This window comes from Petromyzon marinus, chromosome 80 (assembly GCF_048934315.1).
Source record: "Petromyzon marinus isolate PM22_M1 ecotype Great Lakes invasive population chromosome 80, UKy_Petmar_22M1.pri1.0, whole genome shotgun sequence".
Lineage (NCBI taxonomy): Eukaryota > Metazoa > Chordata > Hyperoartia > Petromyzontiformes > Petromyzontidae > Petromyzon > Petromyzon marinus.
In genome coordinates, this window is record NC_133746.1 from 7,350,023 (window position 1) to 7,367,525 (window position 17,503).

At 46.6% G+C, this 17,503-nt stretch overlaps 1 protein-coding gene across 1 annotated transcript in view; it reads left to right on the top strand.

The window, feature by feature from the left end:
• The window catches only part of LOC116958620 (uncharacterized), a 183,578-nt gene extending 169,544 nt beyond the window's left edge, over positions 1-14,034 (top strand). The window contains exon 56 of the mRNA XM_076057213.1: positions 10,853-14,034. The gene's annotated coding sequence lies outside the window, so the exon portion shown is untranslated. The remainder of the gene's footprint in view (positions 1-10,852) is intronic.
• Positions 14,035-17,503: the final 3,469 nt, after the last annotated feature.

A 17,503-nucleotide genomic window follows, 5' to 3' on the forward strand; every position in this document is an offset into this window, starting at 1 on the left:
TGCTGGAAAACCCATCCACGACCCATTTTCAATGCCTTAGCTGAGGGAAGGAGGTTCTCACCCAAGATTTGACGGTACATGGCCCCGTCCATCGTCCCTTTGATGCGGTGAAGTTGTCCTGTCCCCTTAGCAGAAAAACACCCCCAAAGCATAATGCTTCCACCTCCATGTTTGACGGTGGGGATGGTGTTCTTGGGGTCATAGGCAGTATTCATCCTCCTCCTCCAAACACGGCGAGTTGAGTTGATGCCAAAGAGCTCCATTTTGGTCTGATCTGACAAAAACACTTTCACCCAGTTGTCCTCTGAATCATTCAGATGTTCATTGGAAAACTTCAGACGGGCATGTATATGTGCTTTCTTGAGCAGGGGGACCTTGAGGGTGCTGCAGGATTTCAGTCCTTCACGGTGTAGTGTTACCAATTGTTTTCTTGGTGGCTATGGTCCCAGCTGCCTTGAGATCATTGACAAGATCCTCCCGTGTAGTTCTGGGCTGATTCCTCACCGTTCTCATGATCATTGCAACTCCACGAGGTGAGATCTTGCATGGAGCCCCAGGCCGAGGGAGATTGACAGTTCTTTTGTGTTTCTTCCATTTGCGAATAATCGCACCAACTGTTGTCACCTTCTCACCAAGCTGCTTGGCAATGGTCTTGTAGCCCATTCCAACCTTGTGTAGGTCTACAATCTTGTCCCTGACATCCTTGGAGAGATCTTTGGTCTTGGCCATGGTGGATAGTTTGGAATCTGATTGATTGATTGCTTCTGTGGACAGGTGTCTTTTATACAGGTAACAACCTGAGATTAGGAGCACTTCCTTTAAGAGTGTGGACCTAATCTCAGCTCGTTACCTGTATAAAAGACACCTGGGAGCCAGAAATATTTCTGATTGAGAGGGGGTCAAATACTTATTTCCCTCATTAAAATGCAAATCAATGTATAACATTTTTGACATGCGTTTTTCTGGATTTTTTTGCTGTTATTCTGTCTCTCACTGTTCAAATAAACCTACCATTAAAATTATAGACTGATAATTTCTTTGTCAGTCGGCAAACGTACAAAATCAGCAGGGGATCAAATACTTTTTTCCCTCACTGTACCGTTGTTAATTCTGTTTAAAGCGCCTTGCATAAGGTGCTATATAAATTCCTTTAAGATAAGATAACATGACGAGCATGCTAGGGTGGACAGATTTCGGACGGTTAAAACATTTATTTCACCTGAGCGGAGTGTCTCATTGTGTGGAGTCGTGACAGTTTGCGCACAGCTGTGAGAACACAACCCAATGAGAATTCAAACAATTCAATGGTTCGAGCAGTGTATGTATCAACTCTCAAATATGTTCTGCTGAAAATCTGACCTCGAGAAGCTACAGTTGTGCCCTGCCTCGTAACCAGAAAGCTCGCCATTTTACACCCAATCTGCCACATTAATTGGCGAGGAGATGTTAACTACTTTCGCCTGGTATACAGGAGGTCGTGGGTTCGATCTCGAACCTGATGATGCCTGCTCCATATGTCGAGTTTGTGTGTTCTCTCTCCCCGTGGCCACGTGGATTTTTTCAGAAGCGACCTGGCCACAAATGTTAGCTGAACTAAGTGGCTTATCGTCATGTGGAAATGCATAGCAGCTAAATACTCTAATATAGTAGTGCCTCGGTTCAGAAATCAGAATCAGAATCAGAAAGGGTTTTATTCGCCATGTAAGTTCACACCGACACGGAATTTACTTTGGCAGGATGGTGCATACATTCAACATATAGGAATCTAAAATCTTAAATAAGTTTTAAACAAGTCTTACTATAATAAGGGTTAAAAGTCTAACACTAAGGGGCTGAAGTATATAAAATTAAATAAATATCGAATATAAAATAGCTTTAAGATATAATTTAAAAATACAAATAGGGAAACATAGTTAATATCAGCAACGTGTCGTTATGTAGATCAAATGTTGAAAACAGTGTTAGCCCTTGGCCTTGTTTAACAGGCCAGCAGCAGATGGGAAGAAACTGTTTTTATGGCGTGAGGTTTTGGTCCTGATGGACCGAAGCCTTCTGCCGGAGGGGAGTAGCTGAAACAGAGAGTGTCCAGGGTGGGAGAAATCGGCCATAATCTTCCTCGCTCGCCTCATAGACCTTGTCGTGTGCAGGTCCTCGAGGGTCGGTAGATTGCAGGCAATTACCTTCTCAGCAGTGTGGATGATACGCTGCAGTCTGCTCTTGTCCTTGGCAGTGGCAGCAGCGTACCAGACGGTTATGGAGGAGGTGAGGATGGATTCAATGATCGCTGTATAGAATTGCACCATCATTGTCTTTGGCAGGTTGAATTTCTTCAGCTGCCGTAGAAAGTACATCCTCTGTTGAGCTTTCTTGGTGAGGGAGCTGATGTTCAATTCCCACTTGAGGTCCCGGGAGAGAATAGTGCCCAGGAAGCGGAAGGACTCTACAATTTTTACTGGGGAGTCTAACAGGGTGATGGGGGTGAGTGGTGCTGTATTCTTCCTGAAGTCCACAACCATCTCAACTGTCTTTAGAGCATTTAGCTCTAAGTTGTTCTGGCTACACCAGGTCACCAGATTGTCAGCTTCCCACCTATAGTCAGACTCATCCCCACCAGAGATCAGCCCAATGAGGGTGGTGTCATCCGCAAACTTCAATAGTTTGACGGACAGATGATTGGAGGTGCAGCTGTTGGTATACAGGGAGAAGAGCAGAGGGGAAAGGACGCAGCCCTGAGGAGTTCCGGTGCTGATGGACCTGGAGCCAGAGACTTGTGTTCCCAGCTTAACGCACTGCTTCCTGTCAGACAGGAAGTCTGTGATCCATTTACAGGTGGTGTATGGCACGTTCAGCTGGAAGAGCTTGTCCTGAAGCAGGGCAGGGATGATGGTGTTGAAGGCAGAGCTGAAGTCCACAAACAGGATCCTGGCGTAGGATGCTGGGGCGTCCAGATGCTGTAGGGTGAAGTGGAGGGCCATGTTAACTGCATCGTCCACAGACCTGTTGGCTCTGTAGGCAAACTGAAGGGGGTCCAGGAGAGGGTCTGTGATGGCTTTGAGGTGTGCCAGGACCAGGCGCTCAAAAGACTTCATTACCACAGATGTAAGGGCGACCGGTCTGTAATCATTTAGTCCTGTTGGCCTTAGCTTTTTGGGCACAGGGATGATGGTGGAGGACTTGAGACAGGCTGGTACATGGCATGTCTCCAGGGAGGTGTTAAAGATGTTGGTGAACACCGGAGACAGCTGGTCAGCGCAGTGCCTGAGGGTGGCTGGAGAGACAGAGTCCGGCCCGGCTGCTTTGCGTGGATTCTGCCTCTTGAAAAGTCTATTAACTTCTCCCTCCTGAAAGGAGATAGTCGTCTCTGTAGTATTGGTGGGGGATGGGGCCTCTTGGGTTGGAAGGGGTGGTTCAGGACAGTCCAATTGTCTTTCAAATCTACAGTAGAACTCGTTCAGGTCGTTGGCTAGGCGCGAGTCGTTAGTAGTGTGGGGGGCTCTGGGTTTGTAGTTGGTGATCTGCCTGAGCCCTCTCCAGACAGAAGCAGCGTCGTTTGTAGAGAACTGGTGTTTTAGTCTCTCTGAGTACAGTCGTTTAGCCTCTCTCACCGCTTTGCTAAACCTGTTCTTCGACTCCTTGAATCTGTCTCTATCTCCACTCCTAAACGCTTCCTCCTTCTCCAACCTCAACCTTCTGAGCTTTGCTGAGAACCAGGGCTTATTGTTGTTAAAGTTCACCCTGGTACGTGTTGGGATACAGCAGTCCTCACAGAAGCTGATGTAGGACGTCACAGCCTCTGTGAGTTCATCCAGACTATTGGTAGCAGTCGTGAACATATCCCAGTCAGTACAGTCTAAGCATGCCCGCAAATCTTCCACAGCCTCACTGGTCCACTGTTTAGATGTCCTCACAGCAGGTTTACAGAGTTTTAGTTTCTGCCTGTATGCAGGAATCAGGTGGACCATGGCATGGTCAGAGTGTCCTAGTGCTGCTCGGGGGACGGCGTGGTAGGCTCTACTGACTGTAGTGTAACAGTGATCCAGAGTGTTCCCTTCTCTGGTTGGGCATTTAATGAATTGTATGTATTTGGGGAGTTCGTGGCTGAGATTACCTTTGTTAAAGTCGCCAAGTACGATAACCAACGAATCTGGATTTGCTCGCTCCACACTCAGAATCTGATCGGCGAGCATGCGTTGGGCCTCTTTAACCTGAGGACAAGGCGGCAAATAAACTCCGACCAAAATGAGCGACGCGAACTCGCGAGGCGAGTAAAACGGTTTACAGGTTATAAAAATTGATTCAAGGAGTGGAGAACAATGTTGCAGAATCACTGTGACATCTACACACCAGCCACTGTTAATGTAAAAACAAATACCACCGCCTTTCGTCTTGCCGGAGAGTGCTATGTCACGATCCAATCTTACAAGATGGAATCCTGCTAGTTGTAGCGAAGTGTCCGGAATCGAATCACACAGCCATGTTTCCGTGAAGCACAATGCAGAAGCTGAAAGAAAGTCTTTGTTTTTTACCATCAGTAGCTGAAGTTCATCCATTTTGTTGTACAGTGAACGTACGTTGGAGAGGAAAAAGCTCGGAAGCACTGTTCGGATCCCGCGTCTGCGTAGCCGTACTAGAGCCCCCGACCGTTTACCCCTTGGGCGGCGTTTCGTTGCTTGAGCAAAGCCTAGCGCGGCATTGACTAGAATGCCTACTAATTCTGCCGCTGGAAGCAGAAAAGTAGGAATTAAATCCACAGGAGTTGTTTCCCTGATATTTAAAAGTTCGTCTCTTGTTAGAGAACTCCGAAAATCTTGGCAAAACACTGAATTGACAGACAAAACAAGACAAAACAGGGCGCACCGACCGGCTGAGGCTACCATCATCAGCGCCATCTTCGCACCAGCACGGGTGTGCTGAACAGCAGGCCTCTCTCACCAGCACTGGTGTGATGAACAGCAGGACTCTCTCACCAGCACTGGTGTGTTGAACAGTAGGCCCCTCTCACCAGCATGGGAGTGGTGAACAGCAGGCCCCTCTCACCAACACGGGTGTGATGAACAGTAGGCCTCTCTCACCAGCATGGAAGTGAACAGCAGGCCCCTCTCACCAACACGGGGGTGATGAACAGCAGGCCCCTCACACCAGCACGGGTGTGATGAATAGTAGGCCTCTCTCACCAGCACGGGTGTGATGAACAGCAGGCCCCTCTCACCAGCACGGGTGTGTTGAACAGCAGGCCCCTCTCACCAGCACGGGTGTGTTGAACAGCAGGCCCCTCTCACCAGCACGGGTGTGTTGAACAGCAGGCCCCTCTCACCAGCACGGGTGTGTTGAACAGCAGGCCCCTCTCACCAGCACGGGTGTGTTGAACAGCAGGCCCCTCTCACCAGCACGGGTGTGCTGAACAGTAGGCCCCTCTCACCAGCACGGGTCTGTTGAACAGCAGGCCCCTCTCACCAGCACGGGTGTGCTGAACAGTAGGCCCCTCAACACGGGTGTGCTGAACAGCAGGCCTCTCTCACCAACACGGGTGTGCTGAACAGTAGGCCCCTCAACAGCAGGCCCCTCTCACCAGCACGGGTGTGCTGAACAGCAGGCCCCTCAACACGGGTGTGCTGAACAGCAGGCCTCTCTCACCAGCACCGGTGTGCTGAACAGCAGGCCCCTCTCACCAACACGGATGTGATGAACAGCAGGCCCCTCTCACCAGCACGGGTGTGTTGAACAGCAGGCCTCTCTCACCAGCACGGGTGTGCTGAAAAGCAGGCCCCTCTCACCAGCACGGGTGTGTTGAACAGCAGGCCCCTCTCACCAGCACGGGTGTGTTGAACAGCAGGCCCCTCTCACCAGCACGGGTGTGTTGAACAGCAGGCCTCTCTCACCAGCAAGGGTGTGCTGAACAGCAGGCCCCTCAACACGGGTGTACTGAACAGCAGGCCTCTCTCACCAGCACGGGTGTGATGAACAGCAGGCCCCAAAACAGCAGGCCTCTCTCACCAGCACGGGTGTGCTGAACAGCAGGCCTCTCTCACCAGCACTGGTGTGATGAACAGCAGGACTCTCTCACCAGCACTGGTGTGTTGAACAGTAGGCCCCTCTCACCAGCATGGGAGTGGTGAACAGCAGGCCCCTCTCACCAACACGGGTGTGATGAACAGTAGGCCTCTCTCACCAGCATGGAAGTGAACAGCAGGCCCCTCTCACCAACACGGGGGTGATGAACAGCAGGCCCCTCACACCAGCACGGGTGTGATGAATAGTAGGCCTCTCTCACCAGCACGGGTGTGATGAACAGCAGGCCCCTCTCACCAGCACGGGTGTGTTGAACAGCAGGCCCCTCTCACCAGCACGGGTGTGTTGAACAGCAGGCCCCTCTCACCAGCACGGGTGTGTTGAACAGCAGGCCCCTCTCACCAGCACGGGTGTGTTGAACAGCAGGCCCCTCTCACCAGCACGGGTGTGTTGAACAGCAGGCCCCTCTCACCAGCACGGGTGTGCTGAACAGTAGGCCCCTCTCACCAGCACGGGTCTGTTGAACAGCAGGCCCCTCTCACCAGCACGGGTGTGCTGAACAGTAGGCCCCTCAACACGGGTGTGCTGAACAGCAGGCCTCTCTCACCAACACGGGTGTGCTGAACAGTAGGCCCCTCAACAGCAGGCCCCTCTCACCAGCACGGGTGTGCTGAACAGCAGGCCCCTCAACACGGGTGTGCTGAACAGCAGGCCTCTCTCACCAGCACCGGTGTGCTGAACAGCAGGCCCCTCTCACCAACACGGATGTGATGAACAGCAGGCCCCTCTCACCAGCACGGGTGTGTTGAACAGCAGGCCTCTCTCACCAGCACGGGTGTGCTGAAAAGCAGGCCCCTCTCACCAGCACGGGTGTGTTGAACAGCAGGCCCCTCTCACCAGCACGGGTGTGTTGAACAGCAGGCCCCTCTCACCAGCACGGGTGTGTTGAACAGCAGGCCTCTCTCACCAGCAAGGGTGTGCTGAACAGCAGGCCCCTCAACACGGGTGTACTGAACAGCAGGCCTCTCTCACCAGCACGGGTGTGATGAACAGCAGGCCCCAAAACAGCAGGCCTCTCTCACCAGCACGGGTGTGATGAACAGCAGGCCTCTCTCACCAGCACGAGTGTGTTGAACAGCAAGCCCCTCTCAAGACAAAACAAGACAAAACTGGACAAAACAGGGCGCACCAACCGGCCGAGGCTGCCATCATCGGCGCCATCTTGTTGTTGGAGACAATAATACGGTTAACAGTAACATTGGGTTCACGGTTTTTCAGGTTAACGTTTCGCCACCTAGAGGACCCCATGGTTTCGACTTAACATTACAAATTTTGAAGTAACGGTAACGTGTTTACATTGTGCAAGCAGGTGCACATTTCGGCCAATCCGAGCGCTCATAGGTGGGGTTGAGCCACGCCCTCAGCCAATCATCGACGCCCACTTATGAGCGTTTCCACCTCGACTGGTTTTGTTTACGTTATTACGTCTTCTGTTTTGGCAGTGGAAAACGGCTCTCTCGTGCAAACTCAGTGATTTTTACTTGTGTGTCTCTATGTATTCATTATTGAATAATGTTTCTATGAAAATGTATCCTTTAATATGTTCTTGTAATCTATATTTATTCATATTTTCTGGTCAAAAACGTTAACTTCAGATCGTCTTGGAATGGATTAATGCTTTTAATATGTAATTCACGTGCCGTTAACTACCTCGCCTGGCATACAGGATATCGTGGATTCGATCCCTCCACATTTATAAAACGCGTTTTAGGGCATTTGGCTGCTCTAAATTTCCACATGATAAGCTACTTCGTTGACCTATCATTTGTGATAGCCTAGTCACTTCTGAAAAAGAGCTATACAGCTCAGTGGGCCTTACCTGGTAAAATACAAAATACTTTAATAGTTTTTTTTAGCTCCTATATTGGATTAACAGTTATTTCGGTTAACAGTAGTTTCTGTGGAATGGATTAAAAACGTTTACCGAGGGACCACTGTAAAAACATTTTTTTATATATCCCCTCTCCTCTCGCCTTACTCTTTCCCACCAGTCTGTATCTCATGCATGTTTCACCCAGTCACCTTTTGCATTCTTCCCTCGGGCGCCTTTCGTTCCTAATAATTTTCCTGGGCATGGTTCCTTTGTCCCTGTGTGTGACCCCCTATGTTTAAACCCCTTACCGTGCCCTCCGCATGACCATTCATGCTCACATAGGCTCCTGACAGCCACCATAAAGATATGTTATCAGGGGACCAGAGAGAAGCGTTTTATCGGTACCGTGCACAAAGCCCATGATTGATTTAATTTACGTGCAGAGACAGAAAAAATGGTATTTGCTTATGCCTCTACTGGTACTCGAGACTCTCTCTTCCAATTGTCGTAATTTACAAAAAAATATAACCCTGAAAGTCAGGTCTATGTAAGGGATCCTGAACCAATGACATTAAACTAACATGATGCCACATCCACGCTTTTCTTGCCAGGAGTGGTGGTCACATCGCATCGGGTGGTCGCATTACCGCAGTGGTTCTCAGAGCGTGGTTGTGAACCACTACTCTAGCGCAGTGGTTCCTAGAGTGTGGTTGTGGACCACTACTCTAGATCAGTTGATCTCTGAGTGTGGTGTTGAACCACTACTCTAGCGCATTGGTTCCTAGAGTGTGGTTGTTAACTGCTACTCTCCATTATTGGATCTCAGAGTGTGTTTGTGAACCACTACTCGAGATCAGTGGATCTCTGAGTGTGGTTGTAAACCACAACTCTAGATCAGTGGTTCCTAGAGTGTATTTGTGAACCGCTACTCGAGATCAGTGGATCTCTGAGTGTGGTTGTGAACCGCTACTCCAGATCAGTGGATCTCTGAGTGTGGTTGTGAGCAGCTACTATAGCGCATTGGTTCCAAGAGTGTGGTTGTTAACTGCTACTCTCCATCATTGGATCTCAGAGTGTGGTTGTAAACCACAACTCTAGATCAGTGGTTCCTAGAGTGTGGTTGTGAACAGCTACTATACCGAATTGGTTCCAAGAGTGTGGTTGTGAACCACTACTCCAGCGAATTGGTTCCTAGAATGTGGTTGTTAATGGCTACTCTCCATCATTGGATCTCAGAGTGTGGTGTTGAACCACTACTCTAGCACAGTGGTTCCTAGAGTGTGGTTGTTAACTGCTACTCTCCATCATTGGATCTCAGAGTGTGGTTGTAAACCACAACTCGAGATCAGTGGTTCCTAGTGTGTGGTTGTGAACCGCTACTCGAGATCAGTGGTTTCTAGAGTGTGGTTGTGAACCGCTACTCGAGATCAGTGGTTCCTAGAGTGTGGTTGTGAACCGCTACTCGAGATCAGTAGATCTCAGAGTGTGGTTGTAAACCACAACTCTAGATCAGTGGTTTCTAGAGTGTGGTTGTGAACTACTACTCGAGATCAGTGGATCTCTGAGTGTGGTTGTGAACCACTATTCAAGCGCAGTGTTTTCTAGAGTGTGGTTGTGAACCACGACTCGAGATCAGTGGTTCCTAGAGTGTGGTTGTAAACAACAACTCTAGATCAGTGGTTCCTAGAGTGTGGTTGTGAACCGCTACTCCAGATCAGTGGGTCTCTGAGTGTGGTGTTGAACCACTACTCTAGCACAGTGGTTCCTAGAGTGTGGTTGTTAACTGCTACTCTCCATCATTTGATCTCAGAGTGTGGTTGTAAACCACAACTCTAGATCAGTGGTTTCTAGAGTGTGGTTGTGAACCGCTACTCAAGCGCAGTGGTTCTAAGAATGCAGACCCCGGTCTAAGATATAAATGCCCCCCCCACCCACCAAAAAACCCCATTATAACTGCGTTTAAAACAGAAAATTATGTTCCGGTAATATTAATAATTTTCCACAATAGAGGTTTTTTTTGGGTTAGATCTTTAATTATGAATGTGTCGTTAAACCAGCCACCACTCGACACAGCCAATCAGTAAAGGGTTTGTGACGTAAACAAAACGTGGCCAATTCGTTACTGGATGAGCACTAGCCATTTGTCTGTTGGAGAGTAAACCCATGGCAACATTTACAATGAGTACCCCTGTGACGTTTTGCGGGTAATTACAACAACCAGCATCATCAGGCGACAGCCAGAGTTGTGGAGTAATCCTCGTCTTGTTTCAGTCGGAAATAGACGGGGTGTAAATGTAATGTCGTCACTTGTAATCCAATCAGGTGCGAAGACCATATTAATGAGTTAAAATCATTTTGTATTTGGGGTATTTATAGAGAGAAGTTGAATGCGTTTTGGCCACCAGGGGTGGAGGTTCTGAGCTGGCTTGCCCGCGGGAAGTGTTCAGCATCGGTTTAGTGATCCGCGGGCCAAACAAGTTTGAGAAACGGCGGTGCCTTAGCGTGACGGCAAGTTGCATCGGTACATCATGGAGATGATATGACATTCCCAAAAGGGTTTGAAAATATCAAAATTCTATTATTTTTTTATTCCTCAACTCATCCCTAACCAGCACGAGTAAGAGTTTGAGACGAGAGCAGCGTTATTCACCCTCTCACAAGACAATACAATTTTTAGCTCTTTATTTTGTGCTGGATACGCAGTTATCGTAATCCATATTATAGTCGTCGTACATTTACCCACGTCATATTTACCGGTAAGAATATTGTTGTCGTTGTTGTTTACAACTTTACTGAAAAGTTGGGGGTGCATACCTTTTTAATCTATAGGATACAGCACATTACCTTTAGGGCAATGTTATTGACGAATGTTGAACAATACGCCAACATGAGATTTATGTAAATCATTACTATTGTTTTCCCCAAGATCGTGGTGCTGATGATGATGTTTTCCTCTCTCGTTTCTGTTAGACGTGGAGGACGATGGCCTGCTGGACTTTCTTGTCGATGCCCAGTTTGATTCCAGAGGCCTTCCGGACAGATTGTACAACAGCAAGGACCTGAGTTACACAGACACGTCTATTGGGAGCGTCATAGACGTGAGACGGACACGCTCGGTGGGCAGTATCGCGGATATTTTTCTGACCACCTATTCTAACGAATCTGGCTGGGTTTACATGCGATACGACACCCAGTTAGAGAAAAATGTCCAGGCAACAGTGATCAGTTTCACACACGGAGCCCGTGTCCTTCCAAAGGAAAATGCCTGGGTAACATCCTATGTAGGCTCATCCGATACACAGCTTGGGCATTTGGTGTTTAATTTCTCCCAGCCGGGGAGCACAGACTTCCACGTACAAATTTGTCTCGTCCAAAGCTGTGATCCCCCAGGCTCAACCACAGCCAGAACAAACCAGGTGATTAGCAGCTCGACGGTCAACACAACAATATCCACATACAGCAGCACCACAGCTCCACTTAAGGGGATTTTCACAAACGTGAACATTAATCCCCCAAAGCCAGATAGTACCTATAATACGACATCGCCCACACAGGCCAATACAATCCCATCAAATGTGACATCTGCCACACCTATGAATTCACCAATGCCAAATAGTACCAGTGATATGACATCAGCCACACAGACCAATGCAGTCCCATCAAATGTAACAACTGCCACGCCTATGAATTCGCCAATGTTAAATAGTACCAGTAATACGACATCATCCACACTGACAAATGCAATCCCATCAAATGTAACAACTGCCACACCTGTGAATTCACCAATGCCAAATAGTACCAGTAATACGACATCATCCACACAGACCAATGCAATCCCATCAAATGTGACATCTGCCACACCAATGAATTCACCAATGCCAAATAATACCAGTAATACGACATCAGCCACACAGACCAATGCAATCCCATCAAATGTGACATCTGCCACACCAATGAATTCACCAATGCCAAATAGTACCAATAATATTACTTCATCCACACAGACCAATGCAATCCCATCAAACGTAACAACTGCCACACCTATGAATTCACCAATGCCAAATAGTACCAGTGATATGACATCAGCCACACAGACCAATGCAGTCCCATCAAATGTAACAACTTCCACGCCTATGAATTCGCCAATGTTAAATAGTACCAGTGATACGACATCATCCACACAGACCAATGCAATCCCATCAAATGTAACAACTGCCACACCTGTGAATTCACCAATGCCAAATAGTACCAGTGATACGACATCATCCACACAGACCAATGCAATCCCATCAAATGTGACAACCGCCACACCTATGAATTCACCAATGCCAAATAATACCAGTAATACGACATCAGCCACACAGACCAATGCAATCCCATCAAATGTGACATCTGCCACACCAATGAATTCACCAATGCCAAATAGTACCAATAATATTACTTCATCCACACAGACCAATGCAATCCCATCAAATGTAACAACTGCCACACCTATGAATTCACCAATGCCAAATAGTACCAGTAATACGACATCATCCACACAGACCAATGCAATCCCATCAAATGTAACAACTGCCACACCTATGAATTCACCAATGCCAAATAGTACCAGTAATACGACATCATCCACACAGACCAATGCAATCCCATCAAATGTGACATCTGCCACACCCATGAATTCACCAATGCCAAATAGTACCAGTAATACGACATCGTCCACACAGAGCAATGCGACATCCACAATGACTCCTACTATGAAGACGGTGAAACCCGATGGTGCTAGCAATACCGCAGCATCCACATCCACCAATCTTTCAACGCTGACATCTACAACAACAACAACAACCGCCACCACTACTAACAACAGGAGCGCGGTAACGTCGTCCCCATTGCACGGCGTTATTCCATCAAAGCAAGCGTCGACAACGGCTCAGACACAGAAACCTTCTAACACGAGCAACGCAGTGGGCAGCACTGCAACGCACTCAACGCCTGCCACCACCAACGAAACCCAAGGAGCGAGCGCACCCACAGGAAATGGCCGGAAGCGCTTGCCACACGTCGCTGCTGTTATTGTCGCGCTACTTTTCTCGGCGGCAGTGGCCCATTATTTCAACTGAGGTGACCGTGTTTCCCCCCCAGATCCCGTTGAATTAAAACACCGAACAACAAGATGTCGGTACGTGTATAGGTGTTTGAGATGACGCCTTGGCTTTTCACGACTTCCATACCGAGAAGCCATCAGCATTCAGTGTTTATTCTTTAAGCAGGAAATAACCCACCAAAAGGCAATGCGTTTAGCATGAAGGGTTAAATGTTTTGGAGAAATTAAACGTAGATCGCAACTATAAACAGTTATATAAAATATTTTCCCCCAATTTTATAGAAGCGGGATAACACGGAACTACTTCTGAGAGCCTTTTAAAGTGACCTGAGGTCCCATACGGTCGGGGAACAGCACCGCCCCATCCACTGTGCCATCGACAGGAATGTTCGTCGCACGACTGCCACTTTCTATTGCAAAAACCGATACTTGCCTTGTTTTTGTACGGTTTGCCTTGTGGCATTCTCTGGTTTAACACTGGCGGTGAGGCCAATCAGTTTCAAAGACATTGTGTATATTATTATTAGAGCATGTTTTTTTTTTCCATGTTTAGCCACAAGTATGTGTGGTTAATGCAGACTTGATGCCTTGCAAAAGCTGTAGCTCTTTGGTGTTTGAACATCTTAACACAACTCTTGTTTTTTTGATAGGGTAGAGACCTATTCTTACTTTTCATTAATCTTGCACCTCTTTATATCTCTGTGGGCCACACTTGCCTTGGAAGGGACACTCCAAGAGCCTTCAGAGGCCAACAATGAAAGGGACCCTGAACCAATGAGATGCTGAAGTGTGCAGAGAACGAATGTAATAGTTAAACGTGAGTGTGATCACTAATTATTATCAATGTAGTACCATTTTATTTAGTTGGCATGGGGCTGAACATTTAAGGGAACGTAATCACGCCTTGTAACTTTTTATTTCACATCTGCGGGAGTTTGGATGTCGAAATCTGTAAATTGATAGAGGAACGCTTAATCATACGTGCGTACTTGGGGTGTGTTCGCATTTTTTTGTTTGTTCTGAAAACAAAACCATCCGAAAAGTGGAATCGTGAATTTCATGTAATTTTTTAAAAATATGTTTTTGGAATGATCCACAGAGAGAGTGACGTCATTAGTGATTATGGTGACGTCACTTTTCCCAACCTCGCCCCCCCCCAGAAAATGTCACGGGATATTGGGTGACGTAATTTGTGTTTAACACGCAGACATAATGTACACAATCAGAACTTTCATTTTAAAAAGTCCAACATTTTTCTTAAGAATACCAAAAACTGCACTTTTTATCCAAAACTCATCACTCGTGCGTACACAATGAATAAAGCTACATCTGAATTATGTCCATCTAAGTGGGTTATACTTTAAACTAAGTCTAACCATAGTGACTGCATTATGAATATTAAAATATTACTAATTGGAATTGCTTTTTCTTCACGTGATTTAATAGTGCGGATAACTACATTTTGCCAATTCAACTTAGCAAAAGTGCATAGAGATAATCTGCATGAAGTAGACATGAATAAACGGAAAATAAAACGTGGAGAGTCCTGGATTCAAACCCTCAACCTTCAGCTTCACGGCGCAGGAGATTATCTCCATTAGAGCCACTCGGTGGGGGTTGGTCTTATACTCGACCTGGCTGCACTTAGATATCTACATAGTCAAGGAAAGACACTAAAAAAATTAATACTAATTGAAACCTGGGTTTGAACCCAGGCTGCTGTGTTTGAAGCCTCTAGGTAGTTATATCTGTTGGGCTATGTCACTCGAGGAGCTGAGTACTGCCTAGGAACTCGCTTATAAACCCTCCCTGGCATCACTGGCATTACAAGAGAGATCCACCCAGTCTCCACCAATGAACACTTTGGAACGTCAACAGTTGGGAGACGCTTGGACACGAATCCGCGGCTTTGTGGTTGGTCTCACGCTTTGCCTAGCATCATTCACATTCCAAGAACGCTTTGCAAAACAATATAACGCATTGGGTGGGACGTGAACCCGCATCCTCTATCATCATCATGTGCATGCCCCTCGGGGCGTAGCAGTTCCAACGAGCCGCCACCAGGCGGTCCTGTCCCGTGCTCGCCGCCACGCTGAATGCAAGCCATAGCCATGTTGTCGAAGATCGGCCCTCGATCGCACGTGTCCAAATCAGGCAGTGGTCTGCCCTGGGGGTGCGCCTCCAGTCTTGCGGTGGGCCGTGGACGATCTCGCACAGAGCTCTGGCGTGATCTGTCGATGCATCGACCCGGGCAACGTGTCCGAAAAGCCTCATTTGCCAGTAACAAAATATGATAATTGTTTTTTTTACCCTTTTATCTGGCAACAAAACTGTTGTTTTTTTGTTTGCGTTCCGACCGCAGGTATTGTGGTCAATGTAAACATGACTCCTTGTAAAAAAAGGTGTCAGTTTTGTTGCCAGATAAAAGAGTAAAAAAAACAATTATCGTGTCCAAAAAGGCCCAAGTCCACGCGTGGATTGAATCTTAATTTAATTCGAGTCCGCATTTGATTTGGTGAAATTCCACCGCTCTAAGCATTAAAATATATAAGTTTGATATGTGAAAAAATATATCATTTTATATTTAAAAATATATCAGTTTTATATTAAACTGATATATATCTGATAAAACGTCAGTTACATTGCATTGGAAAGCATCCCATAGAGGATGTTTCGCAAATGAACCACGATACCTCGCTGGTTTCATCAAGGAGACTCAGCCAACATGCGAACTCCGGTCATGCTCGCAGCAGCAGAAGCGGATTTTGGCGAGCCACCAAACAAAATCGGTCACCGCATCATCGCGCGGCGCTTTCAGATGCGCTGTTTCTGTGGCAGTCTGGAACGCTTTTCCTTCCGGTATTAGGAATCCACTGGAGCTGTGCACTTTTACATCATCTAGATTTAAAACTAATTTATTTATAACTGCTCGTTGTTGTGGTTAGTTTATTGTCCTTCCACAGCACCTCCGATTAACACGGTGTGAAAGAAGTTCAACTTTCACACACACACGAACGCAATTTAATTTGCGTGTGTTACAAATTCTTACGCCAAGTGGCTTAACTACGTCTTCAAGTCCAAGATTGATGACGGCAGCTCTGGAGGAATTCTCATCACGGACATTGAACATTCAGACATTCTAGCTATGCCTACCCCAGGTAAGGTCACGTGCTTTAATGTGCAACTCTGATATGGGTAAATAGGACATGAGTAAATTCACAGGAACGTTACCATAGATTACTCATTTCATTAGAACTGCTTGTTGTGTTTAGTTTGTCCTTCCCCCCGCAACTCCGATTGGCATGGTTAGCTACGTACGGTGCGAAAGAAGTTCAACGCACACACAAACTAATAATACACTAAATCTTGACCTAAAGCTTTCGTGACTGCAGGAATTAATATTCTTTGTGTCTTTCGGTAAAGTCACGTAGATTCTAGATTTGAAGTTTTCGTGACTGAAAGGATCCATATTCTTTGGTTCTTTCGGTAAAGTCACGTAGGTGGAAAAAATAAAAAATAAAATAAATCACGACTTTTCGATTGCAACACAAGCAATCATCATCAGGTGTGACAACCACAGCAAGAAATATTTTTTTTTTACTGAAGTGGGAGAGAAGCCAGAGTTAGGGCAGTTAAATAACTCAGAGGGGGTGGGGAAAAAGGAGGGGGCGAATGGGGAGAGGAGGAACGAGCGCTGCAGACACTTTGAGGCCGAAGAAGCGACATGATTGTTGCCAAGACAGAGTATTGTGTTCCCAGCAAAATAGCCGTACTGCAAAACGCTGAGGATGCAATTAACTCGGTAAAATAGACTAGTACCCGGTAAATAAGATGGAAACAACTATGACCATATTCTTAGTTTTTTCGGTAAAGTCACGTTGAAGAGAAACAACAAAATAACAAAATATATATAAAACAATAAAAAAATTCTCACGACGTTTCGACCATAACTCACGAAACGTCGTGAGAATTTTTTATTGTTTTATATATATTTTGTTATTTTGTTGTTTCTCTTCAACGTGACTTTACCGAAAAAACTAAGAATATGAATTACTGCAGTCACGAAAGCTTTAAATCAAAACTATGACCAGTTACATTTTACTTGGTTAATAACATCTTTCCAATGATTGCTCAATTTGTATCCATCATCTCGGTTGAAGTGATGTCTATGTTTGTATATCTGGATCGATTCATGAACAAATCTTTGATGGTAGCCAAACGGCTCGCGGACCACCTTAGTCTCGGATTAAACAATATGAGAGCCCACAGCGTTATAGCAATGGTCAGCAACGGCGGAGGAATTAGTTCTGCCGTGTCTCAGATCTGACTTAATGTCAATGTTGAGGTCTGCTGGCAACGAAAGGGCTTCAGGATAGAGCTCATGTTATTCCTCCATTGCAGAGACGGAGACTACACTGGTTTATTATGTGGTCCATCATTTGGGTTCACAGTTCCAATGCTTATTTAGAATTAGCGTTTATATTGTATTCTTCGAAACACGCAAAATGCATACACAA